Below are 16,082 nucleotides of genomic sequence, written 5' to 3' on the forward strand. Positions count from 1 at the left end.
TCAGGATGAGTTTTAGACTTTTACGTAAAATACAAACCCTTGGAGTATGGTAGTGGTTAAGTGGTACAATACAATACACAGTAGTTAGAAGTTTTCATAATTGTATAACAGTACAGGCACCATCTAAATTCAATCTGTCTTTACAGATACCGATAGGCTACTAGTGATACATGAATAATTGAATATGTTTGTTAATGACTGGCAATCAAATGCCACTATACTGGAAAGATACCTCAGTTGCAGTGAACTTTAAATATAGCCAAGTCATTTGCTGGCCACCGAAACTTTTGAAGATACAAGACAGAGACAGGACTATTCATCACATCAATCGACTTGATGTTGACCACTCCCTCATGATGGATAAGTTAACTCTATCGTCAGGATGTGACAATGGGGAAATGCTGTATAGGCCTATGTGGCGAAGGAAGATTGAACTCTTGAAACTGCATCACAGTTAAAAAGGTTTCGTCAAATCCTTGCGACACAGCCAGGACCTCTGCTCAGCATGCATGGGTAAGTTTGTCTGATTCTGGTGAGCTATATCAAATTGGGAAATCCATTTAAATATATTGTCGTGTGTGTGTGTGTGTGTGTGTTTGTGTTGAGCGAATCAACTGCTTATGGCTTGAGGTACTACGCTATGGAAACGATCATCCTGCCATTTTATCAACTGTGCATTTTGTCGACATTGTACTCTATAGTTGGAATATTATGGCAGTTAAATCATCGGTTGTCACTTCTCAACCTTTTTGATCTTGCACACCTTGCAACCTAAATTGCATGTAGGACAAATGTATGGAACTAGAAGCTAAATATTGGAAACAACATTGAATACCTTTTGATATTATATGTGGTGCTGATGAAGTTTCTGCAAGGGTTCTGCCACCAACTTCAGTTTGACTGTTTGATTGCTTTTGAAAGAATTACCAGCAGCTCATCAGTTTTCTACCCCCTGTATTGCACTGCTATACTATACTATAGTAAAGATCATTCTGCCATTTTGTAAACTTTGCAGTGTGCATTTTGTCGACATTATAGTTAATAGCTGGAATATTATGGCGGTTAAATCAGTGGTTGTCACTTCTCAACTTTTTTTTATCTTGCACACCTTGCAACCTAAATTGCATATAGGACAAATGTATGCAACTAAAAACTAAATATTGGAAACAACATTTAATGCCTTTTGATATTATAGGTGGTGCTAATGAATTTCTGCAAGGGTTCTGCCACCAACGTCAGTTTGACTGTTTGATTGCTTTTGAAAGAAATACCAGCAGCTTATCAGTTTTCTAGCACAGCTCTATTCCACTGCTAAAGATCGCTAAATTGTACTGTCCAAATTTAAAGAACTTTTTTTAATAGTCTTATAGCTTTCACATATAACTGTTGCTGAAAGAGGTGTAGGATATTTTGTTCCGTACACTTGCATCATTGTGACGTACGTCAAGACCCAAGTTAACTATGAGCTCTGTATTACGACACCATGCAGAAAAATCCGATTCAATCTGAACTTTGATGTTTCATTCGCTAATCGGCAAGCGTCCAGCTTCATGCATTTGTAATTGAGATATAAAAATCTAACATATTTGGCGGTTTAGCACCACTGGGTTGAATCCCCAGGTCAAGCTGTTCTTAAAGATTGGGTTTATGGTTGATTTGTATCTCTAAATTGTTAATTTTTGTTGCAGATTCATGAAACGAAATGCGACGTTCTATCCTGTACAGCACATCATCAGTGGATATGCTGCTATACAATACTTTCATTACCATCTTCAAATATTGGCTTCAATCAGGGAATTTGGGTCTTGTGTCTCAGCAGCGACGCTTTTAATATCTACTCAGTCCATTGAATCAGTTATCATGTCCGAAAATCTTCTGGAGAGAGCGAGAGATATGATATTCTTTTTCGCCTGCACCATCGTGATGCTTTGACGGCGGAGATGCTATACGACCGTAAGGTCACCTAGTCTGCACCCCCGTTTTTTTTTCTCCTCCATGCTATCCGTGGATGCTGAGCGCCTAGCAGGATAGCCGCGGATACCAGTTTTCGAGTCTTTGGTCTGATCCGGCCGGGAATCGAACCCACGACCTACCGATCGAGAAGCCGGACGCATCACCATTACACATACTTTCCAATACTTGCGAATTAGTATCGAACCCTTCAGAAGCTTGATTCGGGATGTACTGCTACTGCACAGCCAATGACGATAAAGCTCAGGAATGTCTATCGACGAAAAAGCAGAGAAAATTGGGCGTGTTGTAGTATTCAAAAGAGCCTTTACAATTCAAAAAGTCTCAGCATCATATAGTTACTCTTTCCTGTTTGACTTATATTACTTCTCCCAAATACTTTTCAAAATTATCACTCGCACTGAAAAAGTTTGGAAAACAATGTCTTGAACGTTTAGAAAATACTGATTTTCTTCGTTATCCACCTTTCTATGTAATACCTGTTGGTAAATTCAGGTTAATTTGAAGTATACAACTGTATTCATGATTTACTGAATGAAATTGCTGATATTCAACGTTGTCTGAGTTTGCTTAGCATAAAGGTTGAGGTATGGGAAGACCCATGTTTTCTAGAATGTCTTGCTTGCTCACCAGGAAGGCGGCGAAAGGTCAAGGAACCTGATTGTATAAACACCTACATCGCTAACTTGCGAAAAAAGTGAAGATTTCGAGGTAGATTGCAGGTTGATATATAGCCCTACTAGTGTATAGGCCAAAAAGAAGTCAGCCATCCCGGAGTTCTATATATCCCTGCATTCGCATAACATACCACAGTAAATGAAAAACATACCGCAAGGTGTGATCAAAATCATACTGCGGATATCAATGTTAACGTTGGAAATTATTCTACATTTTGTTATCTTCTCACGGTTATCAGCGCAGCAAAACATGTAACATAAGATACTACAGAAGCAGAGATATTCCGAACGCGAGTAAATGACCGTACCGGTATACCGGTAAATTGCTGCTGAAGGAATAGGGCTAATACCACAAAGTTTCAGACTACCTGAACATCTCATAACCTAGTTAACCTCTAGCTTTATATAATAACATAAACATGGATATTATATGCCTCTACCGCTCTCAAAAACTTAAAATTACACACGGATGAAGCGGCTGACCGGAACGTGCATTAAAACAGAATGCACGAATCTGGACCCACTTAGGTAATACTGCGATGACGCAATTGACGCAGTCAGCCATCCCGGAGTTCTATATATCCCTGACCCAACCCTTCAATCAGAGAAAAGTAACTAGAAAATTTCAGCTTTTCCAAATTAGATCAGAATTGGAATGATAGCAAACAAACCTTTCACAAATAGGGTTGCATTTAAAACAAAAGTCATTTTAAAACATACATGTTTAAAACAAGGCCCTGATTTAAAACATGTTTTGTTTTTTTTTATGTTTTTTTAAAGTCATGAAGTCACGGATATTCAATTGTGACCTCATAGCACATTGACAATTTAAAATATAGGGTAAAAATAGCTCATTTGACGTAATATATGTACTAGTGCTGTTGAACCGACTATTTTGAGGGTTCCAACCTTCACATATCGATATACGTCGGCTATGTCGGGTGGTAATTATCCTTAGGCTCATAAAACATGTTTTTTGTACGGTATTGACACAATTCTGGCATAATTTAACAACTTAACAAACACAATTTTTTGAAGGCCTTTTTTTAAAACACTGTTTAAAACATGTTTTAAACAAAGTGTTTTAAAACACCGTTTGTTCTAAATGCAACCCTATTCGCAAATGAGATTCGAATAAGATTGCCGGAATTTCGCTCAAATTAGTCTAAAGTCGACTAGAATTATCACCTTATCCAAGTATGTCTTTAATAAGCTGCTTGAGATATCATGTAAGAAAGTTGCTGTATTTCTTCGCCTTTTAGTTTTAGGAATCATACAGGTTTTGTGGCACATATTCTCTCAATCCAGGACCTGGCTACACAACGGCTTTTTTCACTCTCGCACTCTGTAAGCCCCATGCCACCCCTTGGCATTGTGCGGCCCGCGAAAAGTTCCTTGGAATTTAGATTGTAGGTTATATTCAATAATGTTAATGAGTGGACAGAAACTATAGGCTGTGTAAACTGAACCAGAAATGCGCCCACTCTGAAGTATGGTTTATTTATGTACCGCGATTACGTAACCTACGTAATTTGAGTCGGCATTATGAGGCAAATCATGCAGTGAAATACATGCACTCGGTAGATGTGGACGGGCTAGCATCACCATGGCTTTGTTACCTAGCCACACAGAGCAAGGGATGTATCAGAGTATCAACTCATCCAAGTAGCAGCATTTATTAACAATGGAATTTACTGCTTTCAATTTAGAACTAAAACCTCAGAATATAGTCTATACTTTTGTATCGGCCCGCCAACGTATTTTCTGCTTTACATTTGGCCCGGCGCGAATAATAATAGCCCACGCTTGCCCTATGCGAAACTATCTGACAACCTATTCTTGAACCGTCCGATATCCATCACTGCAAACAGCCACACTAAAAAGCAGCAGTCCTTCCAAATAGCGAAACAATCCAATTCTCAAAAAAAACATTCGCAAAACGAAAATGACTGCAATTATAAAAATTACTCCAATTCAACGTGCGTGCGTGCGTACAACTGTTTCCTGCGAACTTGACTATTGCATATTTTCAAGCACAACTCGTGAGCAGCTAGGAATTTAATCACTTGTGTGTCATAAAAGAAGAAGCCAGTAGCCAGTAAACATAACCTCTAGGCCAGGGGCCGGCAACTTCTCCAGTCGGCGGGCCGGATGTAGGAAAATTAAGTACCTGGCGGGCCAGATTGCTGAATCGATACATTATTCGCCCGTTTATCCACATATAGGCTACAAGGAATAAATCGTATGTAATGAATGTATTTTAACGACAGCAATGTCACTTCAAAGCCATTTCTCGCCGACGATAACGAAGACTATGTGGATTTGAAAATAGCATTGTCATACAGGCCGTGTCTGTTTCTATCTGATCAATCAACGCACGGTGCAATCCTTAATTAGAATTTCAAGGCGTTCGATAAGCCCCGTACCCCAAATTTACCAAGATTGATTACCATGATTTACCAAGATTCATTAAGCTTGAGTAGGTGACGATATAGCGTCGTTGTTCAACTGCGTGGCCTAATAATCTCGATATTGAATGCATGCCCGCGTCCTCTACGAAATTTGAAAAGTGGCCCGCGACCCGTTTTGGGTTGGTGATCCCTGGCATAAGCGGTGTCTTATAAAAGCCTATAGAAGTGTGCCGTACTACAAGTTGGCGGTCACGGAATCAAAGATAAGAAATATCAGCCTGGTGTAAATGGCCATTGTAGTCGACAAACACCATGATTACCACAAATGACATTAGGGTTGAGTACATCGTAAATATCAATAATGCAAGTTGTTATTTTTGGTATTTTGTCGACTACTATGGTCATTTACACCAGGACGATATTCTTTTTTTTTGATTCCTTATCTAACGACTCGTAGCACGGCCCACGTCTATAGGCTTTTTTAAGACACCGCTTACGCGGATGAGATGGCGAGGAGGGGCCTATAGATAAACCTCCAACACTTGAGTAGAAATTCTGGAGTCGACCTCTGTCGGACTCGAACCCACAACCCATTGGTGTTGTAGCAGTGGATTATACCACGACGCTATTTCGCCACGGATAATGCAAGTCTTCTCGCTTCGACGAACCTACGCGTAAGCTCCACTCTCGCACGCTGCGCATTCACGTATATAATAACATACAGTCACTAAAATTTGACGTACTAAGCAAGTAGTGAGGAATCTATAGGCAGACTGGGGCCGCGGGTCACATTATCATGTAGGACAGAAAACTGTCCGCAGGCCGGAAAAAATCCCTTCGCGGGCCGGATCCGGCCCACGGGCTGTATGTTGCCCGCCCCTGCTCTACGCCGATGTCTCAAAATTTCGCGACACCGTTTTGTAGAACCGGTGCGAGCCGGCTGAATCCTACCACTGCTCTGGTACGCTGATTGCACGAAATCTTGGGGACCGATAGAGTAAATGTTCGGAGTGTGCTCATAAATATAGTTTATTGATTGGATGAGAACTGCCATGCATCAAGCAGATAAAATTAGACATTACTACATTGTTGTCCTTTATTACAGTGGTTCTGAACTTTTTGGCCTAGTGGACCGGTAAAACTTCAAACAAATGTCGCGGACCGGCGAAACTTCAAAATTCAAAATTAACCCAAAGTGTAATTACGACGATTGTATCCAACTCAAATAAATATTGTGAACTTCATTTATGCACCCGTTTTGGTAGTAGCTAGGGATGGTGTGACTCTGAACTATATCTTGCAGAGGGTCTCAAACCTTTTAGACACGCACCCTTGATGATAGTGAAAGATTTTGCGCGCCCCTTATCGTGACATGCAAAAAATATTAAAAAGAACAACCAAAATGTTTGCAATCCCAACACATAGCTTGAGGTCGTGGAAGGTTATGGCTGTTGAAAAAAAACTTTTCAAATATGATATTTGGACTGTACACTAGGGCTGTTCAAAAATAACTTTTTTCCTCGGATTCAATCCATTCACTGATTAAATTGTCAGGTTACCCTAAAAAACGCTGCACACCAAATTTGGTTCGATTCTAACAAGTATAGGACTCCGCAGATCCAATTAAATTTTTTAATTTATTATGGAAAATTAAAAAAAAAAATTTCCCAATTTTCCTGCCAACACCATGAAATTGTTGAGCTGTCTTCAAAGACGTTGCAAAACAAATTGAGTCAATTCCGACCAGTAGAAGCGGGTTTATGTGAGTTTTTCGTTGATAAATCGCGGATTATCCACCAATCAAGGATAGTCCGAGAAATTTCAACGTAAAACTCCAATAACTCCGTTTCTACTGGTCGGAATTGACTCAAATTTGTTTTGCAACGTCTTTGAAGACAGCTCAACAATTTCATGGGGTTGGCAGAAAAATTTGGAAAATTTTTTTTTTAATTTTCCATAATAAATTAAAAATTTTAATTGGATCTGCGGAGGCCTTTACTGGTTGGAATCGAGTGAAATTTGGTGAGCAAGGTTTTCTACTGCAACCTGACGATTTAAGAGGTGACCGGCTTGAATCGGGCAAAAAAAGTTATTTTTGAACAGCCCTACTGTACACAGAGCAGTAATTCTGAGCTGAAGGAAAATAAATTCAGTTTTATAAGTTGACAAAGGTAATCGCGCGCGATGGTAGCAACACTGTAAAAAATCTGGTAGATTTACTGGGAAATCTCTGTAAATTTTGCAACGAATTACCGGTAGCTGCCAATATCTGTGCGTAGCTTGTAATTTTACATTTTGAAATGTAATATTACCTCAATTTACCTCTAAAGTCAAGTTACCAGAATTTCTTCGCAAAATTACTGACACTTACTCGTTACTGAAGTTTACCAGGCTATTGGCAAAATTGATTAGCTTGAAAATATCTGCAGCCAATGCATACGTGGAACTGAATGTTACTGATATCATTCTCGTGGTGATTTGACCTGATTTAACCTCGTTCGCGAGACTGGGGTCTGTCATACGGATATTGTTGGCCTTAGTACCAATTTCAGTATAGTATATAGTAGGGTAAAAGAAACAACTGACAATCGTACATAGCCACTATATTATATTATAAGGCTATGGCGATACGGCCGGTCTCGCTGGTTACAGACGTTGTCACGGATAGGACTGATGAGTTAGAATATCAGTTTAGGATGTATAATATTGTTCGGGAAACTAGAAATGTCAGTACCGCATTCTCAGCTGACCATTTGGTAATGGCGGACAAGGCAACCTGTCCTGTCCTGTAAACAGTGCTGTAAACAACTATGGTTTGATGCTTTGTTTCTCTAATTAGTAGATAAGCGTCCATCTTCTTTCATTTTTCATTTGAGATATAAAATTCTGATATACTTCTCGGACCGGTATCTGTAAAACCTATGGCAGGAGAAGTCATTTCAGGTGGGGCACGGCTAATGCATTTCTTTTAATATTAAAATTACAGTTTTCTGAAATCGTGAACGTAAATTTTTATAATGTAATAAATGTCCTCATCGAATGGATAGTTGAATACTTTATGCGTCATCCGAGCCAATCGCACCCCGTCTAGAGCAAGTTATGGAGAAGGAACACTTGCAACCATTACAATAAATTTTGCCGTGTGAGTGGGTGTAATCAGGGCGGATCAACTCGTGGGTTGTGTATTTTCGAAAGTTCCGGGCCGACTATAATTTGCTAATTCGCCTCTGTTAATAATCTCATGTACATTTGGAGTGACGGTGAGTTTGTCGTTAGTTTGTTGGTTGATAAGCAAAAAATGATGCAACCCCAAGGTGTTACGCGGCCAGAAAAAGGTTGAGAACCACTGACCAGCGTTTATCTTGTCCGCGGCTCTACCCAAGGATCAGTCAATCAGTTTTTATATTTTCATCATTTCAAAACATCACAAAACTGCGATACAATGAAAAGATAGGAAGGTGTCGAAACAACTTGAAGTTATACTGTCCTGCACTAGAGAATAAGCCAGAATGACATGCGTTTCATGTCGGCCCGGCAGTAATCTAACCTGATGAATTGACGAATCGAGTTTCGAATAATTCCAAATGTACAATCAAATTGTCATATTTGGTATCGCATTATCGACTGTAAACTTGGAATGGCAACGACCGATTTTGCTGCTTCGTTCCGCTTCCATGAGGTTGTATTCCGACTTATTTTTGCGGTGGCGACTGTAGGATTCCTGGCAATCCAAAAGATATTTTCCAGAGCGCAGAATTTACTAAATCTGGCCTTGATCGAAAGCTAATGTCGCACTGATTCCGACAAATATAAATGAAAGTATGATCAGGCATTGAACCACCAAGAATTCGTCCTCCAAGTCTGAAAAAAGCCTTAGCGAAGCGGAACGGAGCTGCGAAATTGGTTGTTTCCATTCCATGTTTACATTCGATAGTCGCATAGTCCGAAAGAGATGTCTTTTACGCTTGGAATTGTAGCGAGGAAAGAGTATTTCTAAGCTGAGTATAACAGATTCAAACGCAAATTCAACCTTACGATTTAGTTAAGAAGTTTTGGATGATGGGCTAAATAGATTATAATTCTGGATTTGGACTGTAGGCCTGCATCAGTGATGAGCGGACTGTGATATTTTTCGGTCCAAGTCCTATCCTGAAAATTTTCAACTCAGTCCTACTCCATCCTGATCCAAAAATATTTTCAAAATTCACAGTCCAAGTCCGGCCCTGAAAATTTTCAACTCAGTCCAACTCCATCCTGATCCAAAAATATTTTCAAAATCTCAAGTCCCAATCTATATCTGAAAAATCAGAAGAACATGTTACAGAGAATAATTAGGCTCGCTGAAATATAACTCCGGTCTGTGACAAGATCTATTTTTCCAATGTTTGCCTTCACTCGAAACTGCAGTGGGCCTACATGACACAGCAACTTTCATTTTACATTTTAGCAACACAAATGTAAATAACTAGACTAGCAAGATGGCTATCAATACCTCAACCATCACATCATGAGCAATGGGCATGTACAATGACATCAGGGTTGATCATACGAAGTTTTTTTTTTATAAATTTGACTGGCTAGTTGATAAAATTGTTAGGTCGGTTTGAACCAACACTGCGCATCAAATTCGATTCAATTCCAGCCTGTAGAAGCGAAGTTATTACAGCTGGAGAATTTTCAATATATCAAAAAGTATACACACTTTTTCGAATTGTACTGGCTGTCCGTCCCTATGAAGTTTTGTAAGAAAATGGTGCATTACAAATTTGACGCAATTCCAACAAACATGGTATTTACTGTGGGATATTCTTTCATCAATAATGACAGAGCTGCAACACTACTCTGAAGAGCTTCTTGGAGGTACAGAACTTGAATATACAATTGAATAGTATATTCATATTGAAATGAACCCGAATAGTTTCGGCAGAAACTCGTCAGCAATTAGTAGAGAACTGAAAAGAACATTGTATATCAACAATCGTATCACAAAATATGACAGCCGAAAATATGTCCGGCGAAAAAATCCGGGTTCATTCCAATATGAACATACTATTCAACACTATTTTTCCAACCCAAAATTTTCCACTTCAATGAATTCACCTACACCGGTTGGAATTCAACCAGTAGCATCTTTAGCCAGTAAATTAAAAAAAAGTTAGATCTATCCAACCCTAATGTAGGCTACCTACTACCCATACCAGACAAACAACTAATATATTCACTTTCCGGGGTCAATACACAACAAACTTGCCATAGTAGTTTGTTCCATGAGCACATATAATATTTTAGACGAAAGAACCAGCCAAATCACAATATATAGGCGCGCAACTACTACTGCGCCGGACATTAACGATCAACTTGAATCAACGTGAATTGGCAACACTGGGAACAATTCTTCTCTCCATCCGCCCGCAATGAGCTATATAAAAATAACCTCGCACTTCTGGTTGCGAAATCAGCGTGCCCGAGTCCGGATTTTGGCATGCTCAAAGTCCAAGTCCAACCTTATTTTTCAAAATCACAATCCGGTCCGATCCAGGTCCAAATATTTTTTTCAAAATCACGATCCGGACCAAACGAAAATAACCCATAATCCTGATCCTGTCCAATCCAAGTCCAATCCAATGCTCATCTCTGGCCTACATGGAATTGGATTGAGACATAGTATTACGACTATAGAATTAAATGAAAATTGAAACTGTACGTTCAGGTGAGGATCATCAGTTGGATTTAAGGGCAGGTTACAAACGGGCTACCGCATAAATTGCGCAGCTTTATAGTAAAAGATTATTGTTATAATATGGCTGTTCATTTCGCATTCGAAATTCAACTTTACAGCAATGCCAACTGCTTTTCTAACCACACTTTTATTAAGTAACAATAGATGAATTGCTGAAATCGTAATGGAACGTTAGCTGATTGATTATAATTATTTAAATTTAATATCACAAATGCTGCCGTTAACCAAAGATTCCTTCGAGCGCGTCCCGAGAAAGCTAGACAAATTACCAAAGTTGTATACTTTTCCTGTGACAGGGTTTAAAAATCACTGGTCGCAACAACAGGAAAGATAGCTGACGTCCCGACATAATGGGGCACAAACCATTACATTTTCAACTCATACTGATTATATCGAGTCCAAATGAATATTGACGTCAAACTTAACATGATGCTGTGCCAGATAAATAAAAACACTCATTTAATATAGTTATATTTTACTCATGGGGTTGTAATGAATATGAACTCTTGAGCCACTTGAACTTGTACTGACTTCTGTGATTAATCAAATCATATCGCCAAGTATATTGACGAATTCCTGCTGTGTTGCGGTAAAGTATGATACAGTGCGGACTTAGAGATTTGGAAAGATGCTAGTGCATAGTTGTTGTGTGGTTTCACCTCGTAAAATTTGTTGAAAGATGATACACGTTCCGGCCAGCATGGAACAAATCACCCGACCTCAACTCTACGTTTTACAGTCTTCCAACAAGCAGATTTAAATATATCGAAACAAAAATAGGATCGTACGAAATCGGACCACGTAATGATTCTTTGAACGTGTATATATCTGCCGTCAATCACACTTTGACTGAAAACGCAGTTATCTGGACGTCGTTTGGATTCTTGGCTGGCTTTGGAGTCACTGTTAATTTCGTGATGATAGTCACACTGCTGAGGATGAAGCAAACGTTCTTCACCACCATCCTAACAGGACTAGCAACTTCCGACTTAATATCGTCGACGAACAGTTTGTTCTACGTATATCGGGAGTTACACTTCTCGGAGTACTCCTTACCTTCGACAATATGCTATCTACCGATCATTGAAGACGTCACGACGTCTTTCATCACTACCCAACACGTTTGTCTGTTGAGTTGTATACGATTCCGCAGCATTATAAGGCTTAACATCGGAAGAAATGAAATGTCTCTGCGAATGAGCCGAATGTCAGTAATTACCATTTACGCTGTCTCATTTGTGCTGGTCGCTTATCTTAGCTATACAAGCATCCAAGTCGTTGCGTTGGATCATAGCTTTGCATGCTACTTCATTAAACGAATTGGATCCTCTGTCCTTGTCCTGCTCGCGGGAAACATTATTCTTGTTACCATAATCCTTGTGATATGTATTGTAATCATTGCACTTATGGCGCATCGTAAGATGTCAGCAATGGAAGTCTCCTCAAACACAGATAGCAAAGAAAATCAAGCTCTGGTTCAATTGTGCGCGATCGTAATCTGCTTTCTCGTGGGATATTCGGCGGACTACTCGTCGAAAATCCACTTTGCCGTAAGGACGCCTTACGTGTCAAGCAAATCGTCCGTTACGATTTTACTGATCACCAACGGCATCGTGCGAGTTACCGAATGCCTCAACCCGTTTACATATTATCTTGCCTCTAGTGCAGGGGTTCTCAACTTCGCATGTACAACGGGCCGCATTGTGCCCGCAAAAGACGATGCGGGCCGCAAAACATTATTACCATGCATTTGTGAGCTTCTATCAAATTTAGGCTACTGGAGCCTATTTATTAGTCGTATACGGGCGTCTAGTCCATTTTTATGCATTTCAAAGCATTAATGGACGGCGTTCGAAAGTTTTCAATCGCTGTTTTTTGTGGGAATATGTATCTTCCGACGTCGCAAGTAAATCACTTCATGGAGCGTGCATTGCATTCATTTCCAAGTCGGTATATGTACCTTATTAATATTATTACACACGGTATTACTGCGACATTTGTCGCCGTTTAGGCCTTGTGCGTCACAACACAGGCACTTGTTTGTTACAACAGAAGCCATTATCACTTTGAGCTCTCAGTGAAATGAGAAGTCTGGCGTTTCGGGGTTATTTCAGAGCAAACCAATTAACCCATGTCCTTTCCTTCCATGGCTGGAGCCCTCCACCAATAGTTACAGAAGTCAACTTTGTCAAGTTGATGTTTTACGCTGGCCACCTCCCCACGTTTGCCATGCCAGCATTCCTCCTTCAAATATGTCCGCTCTGATAAAATGCACCAAAAAAATTAGCTATGCAATGTCTGTGAAGTCGGTGCATTCGTCCAATGCTAGGCTAAAGTAGTATACGCGGCAACGTGTTTCAGAACATGCGATAAAATGTCGACTGATGGCTACTCTTCTGGTCGCGGTTGAATCGGACAAATTTTAGCTTTAAAATTTGTTAGGTGATGTTATCCTTGCTGCTGAGCAGTGGTCCCTCTAATTTTTGACGAGTCTGCGCACACTCACCAACTTACTGCGCAGACCCTTGGACAACCGTGCGTAAAGACTATAAAAAGGTCATCATATTTTTGTGCGCAACTTAGATTTTCTGTGCGCACAGATCGTGTCATCACTGCGCATTTGCGCACGTGCCCAGCTTGGAGGAAACACTGGTGCTAAGTCCCGGAAACAGCGAATATTCGCACAGTATGTTAAAGAATTAATGAAATCACACCTTCTCTAGCAGATTTCTTGGGTTTAGCGATATTCCAAAGCGTCTGTAACGTCGTCGGCAAGTTTAATAATTCCTCGAACTACGTATTACTGGGCTTGACGCCCATGTATAGTAACGTTTTTTCTAAGATCAGGTGATATGTAACCTAGAATAAACTTTAATGGTATCGTTTTAAGCTTCTATGCTTCGTTACGACAACTGTTCTTCGACAGATATAGGTTTTCTATTTATATATGAGAAAGAAAATTCAAGCTGCGCGCGTGCGCGGCCGCACACTGCTGACAAAGTCGCCAAGCACAGAAAATCTGCGCCGCGCGCATAAAAAAACAACCAAGTGACGACCTTTCTTTCAGTCGTTACGCACAGTTGTCCAAGGGAGCGCGCGGTGAGTCGGTGAGTGCGCGCAGACTAGTGAAAAAGTAAAGGTCCATACCAATACTGATTCAGAACAATAACAATCTAAACTCGAGAACATATCAAGAGACCAGAACACGTCAAATAATAGGTATTCAAACGAAACAGCGACGGTGCGATAAGAGAGCTAAGAAGCTAAATTAATATGCAACAATGATGGGCCAGTAGTAATTGCGTTCGTAATGAAAGAGGCCGCGGGCCGCAAAATAGACCTCAGTGGGCCGCATGCGGCCCGCGGGTTGAGAACCCCTGCTCTAGTGATATCAAAATCGAAATGAAGAGTCTCACGCACACCATTCGCAAATCAAGGATGCGAACATGTCATCCAAATAACCCGTCCTCTACCTCTACTCATGTGTCAGCGTGATCATGATCAGTTTCGTTTAATGTGCGACTAATGCTGAGTCCTATCCTTAATTCATTCCAGTATCAATTTATCGTACATGGTGCAGATATTGTCAGTAAGTATGTTTACAATGTCTGCCACTATAGGGATGGTGTGAACCTATGAAAGGTTCAGATTCGTGTGAACGCGAACCTTTTTCAAAGATTCTGTGTGAACGAGAACGTGAACCTCATGTCGTCACGTGACGTCATATTGCTAATTCCAACCCTACATTTTAGTGAATATCCTATATTAACATATGCGATACCTAATGACTACTCGGGCGACACAATGCCACAATGTTGAAGTACATATTGGCGTTTAGTTGACGCCAAATGTATCAACTGGGTTCATCAAATGATATGATAATCCAATAAAATCATCATCTTCCGGCTTTGGCAACAATTTCGACGAGGACTTACAAGGGAATAGAAGCTTTCGCCTTAATGTTATAGGCCAGACCGGACAATGCATTCGGCGTCTCAGTATTGCTGCGAGCTAAATTGATATTGAGCAGAGTATAAAACGGTCTTCTATACTTGCTACCGATATTACCCCATTAACAGGTTATAAAGAAGTAGCCAACACCCCAATCGCACGGATTTCGTTTTTATGATACAACAAACATAAAATATCAAGATTGACCCCGTTCGCAAGCTAGATTATTTAGATCAAGACATGTCGTTAACGATATCAATTCCATTGATTGGTTTAATAAGCATCATTTGCTGACTACCTACATGCACTGTATAGCCAATTTCGCTCTTTATGCTGTACGATTGTGAGTCAACCTCACAGCACAGAGCCATTAAATATTCACAGGGATATTTCGAGCAAACTGTTGCAACGAAGCAAGTAAAATCTTTAGGATTGTCAAGATGCATGCTAGTTTAGTGTTGCTTTTTTATGCAGCCAGCGACATGCATAGAGTGGACCGCAGTCGAAATGCTATCAACCAAGGTGCGTTTGCGAACGCGAATCTATAAATTTCTGATGTTCACACACAAAACGCGAACGTGAACCTCACGTTCACGCCATCCCTATCTGCCACATCGTTGGATAAGTTATTTCTAATATTGACTCCATGACTAATATTATACCTATATGTATTCAAATCTAATCAGCCCAGCGAATATATGAATATATAAGGTTTGTGCAGCAGTGTGATTTACCTTACACGAGTAAAACGTAGTCCCGAAACTTATGAAATGGGGGTAATGGTAATTATGGACCATGGTAATTTCAACCACTTATAGGCTGAGGTGATCATTGTTGACAGTGCAGAAGTACTACTTAGTACGAGTACGCAAGCATATTGCAGAATTTGTAAAATTTACTCAACTGAATGATTTCAGATGACTTTCCCTTGTATTCTTATATTTTTACACGCTTGATGTTGGAAAGGTTTGCATCACTGGTATGAATGAAATTGTCATCATAACCATCGCTTGTTAATTTATGATAATCTAGCCTATGTTTGCAGTGCTGTTAGTTTTCTGTTAGCCAGAAAACATATTTCTCTTAGAAGTAATTGTGAAAATTCCTACGTTGTCTGAAAAAGTTGCAACAACGCTCAAATCAAGCAGTTTAAAAGCAGCATGCAAAATGAATACTTTGAACAATGTTTTCTTAACCGGTTTTACACTAAGCCGCCCTGGGCATCGAACATACATAATGCCGAAGTCGCAACTCTGTACAGCCTCGATTGGATGATGACTTAACGACTTGGCCTACCTTCATATATCTGATTCGGGTGTACACATATAGCTA

Source organism: Botryllus schlosseri, chromosome 9 (assembly GCF_051294905.1).
Source record: "Botryllus schlosseri isolate E-star chromosome 9, Bs_hap1, whole genome shotgun sequence".
In the NCBI taxonomy this organism is placed as follows: domain Eukaryota; kingdom Metazoa; phylum Chordata; class Ascidiacea; order Stolidobranchia; family Styelidae; genus Botryllus; species Botryllus schlosseri.